This window comes from Capricornis sumatraensis, chromosome 10 (assembly GCF_032405125.1).
Source record: "Capricornis sumatraensis isolate serow.1 chromosome 10, serow.2, whole genome shotgun sequence".
Lineage (NCBI taxonomy): Eukaryota > Metazoa > Chordata > Mammalia > Artiodactyla > Bovidae > Capricornis > Capricornis sumatraensis.
The window spans coordinates 67,070,836-67,072,196 of NC_091078.1; positions in this window are offsets into that span (position 1 = coordinate 67,070,836).

Genomic DNA, 1,361 nt, shown 5'->3' on the forward strand with positions numbered 1-1,361 from the left:
ATTTATTTGACATTGGGTTGTTTTTAATAAACAGTTCTGCAGTGAACAGCCTTGTGAGTGGTTGCTTCACAAGTATACCCAGAAAGGTAGAATTGTTAGTCAAGATACAGTCATTAGCCATTTTGGTAGCTATTGCAAAACTGCCCTATGTTTGTACTAATTTAAAGATTGTACTAATTTATGCATCTATCAGCAATATATGAGAATGTATATTTTCCATTTGGTGTTATCGATCTTTGAGGTTTTTTTTTTTTTGGTGAATGACTGGGAAAAAATGGTATCTCATTTTTTCATTGTTTATCTCTCTTTTAAGACTTTTTATTGGACTGTTAGTCCTTTTTTCTCCCTCATTGGAAAAAGCTCTTTTATATTAGGAAGGTAAGATCTTCATTAGATATATGAGTTGCAAATATTTTTTATCTCACCTTCCCATCTTTTTTTTTGAAATTATTGCTGGGGATGACTTTGGCCCAAGAGTTTAATTTTTATCTGATTGAGTTTATCAATATATTCTTTTATGGCATTTGGGTTTCACTCATTGCTGAAAAGGGTAACTACACTCCAAGATCATTAAGAGTGCATCCTGTTTTCCTTCTTGGCTTTGAATACTTTTCATTGTTTGTCTTCAAATTTTTTTTATCCATTTGAAGTTTTTCCTGGCATAGGATATGAGTTTCCCCCTAAAATGCTACCCAGTTATCTCAGTATCCTATCCACACTGTTTTATGATGTCATTTTAATCTTATATCTATTTGGATCAATTTTTGAACTTTAAAAACTCTACATATTTTTACACATTTCAACCCCTAAAAATGTTCCCATGCTGTGTCGGTGTTGAAGCTCATTTTAGGTAACTTAAATGTTTACTCTTTTTTATTTTAAATATGCTTTTTTCTCTTAACAAAGCTTGTATTAGTTGCTTCCTTGAGCAATATCTTTAGAAAGTTATAGAGAATGAAAAATGTGTTTGAAATTATGTGAAAATATTATTTGCATCAGAACAAATTCTGCAAAAGCTGAAATCCCATGAAAAAGAAAAATCTATTTCAAGTGAAATTTTCTCTGTCCCAGGGAACCTCCATAAACTCAGATCAGAAATTTATTATGTATAAATCTTTACTATGTATACATTTATTAAGTATAAATCTTTATTATACATATAAAGATCTTTATTGTATATATTTTAAAGATGGATCTACTGGGCAAAGAGTTAGAAGAAAGTATTTTAGACCTATCTCAGAATCCCTCAGTGAGGTTACTTAGAGACTTATCCTTAAATCACATTTATTGCAGGCTGGTTTTGTCACTTTTTAAAAATATTTTTAAATTGGAAACAACAGTGGGCTGGTTATATAATACTT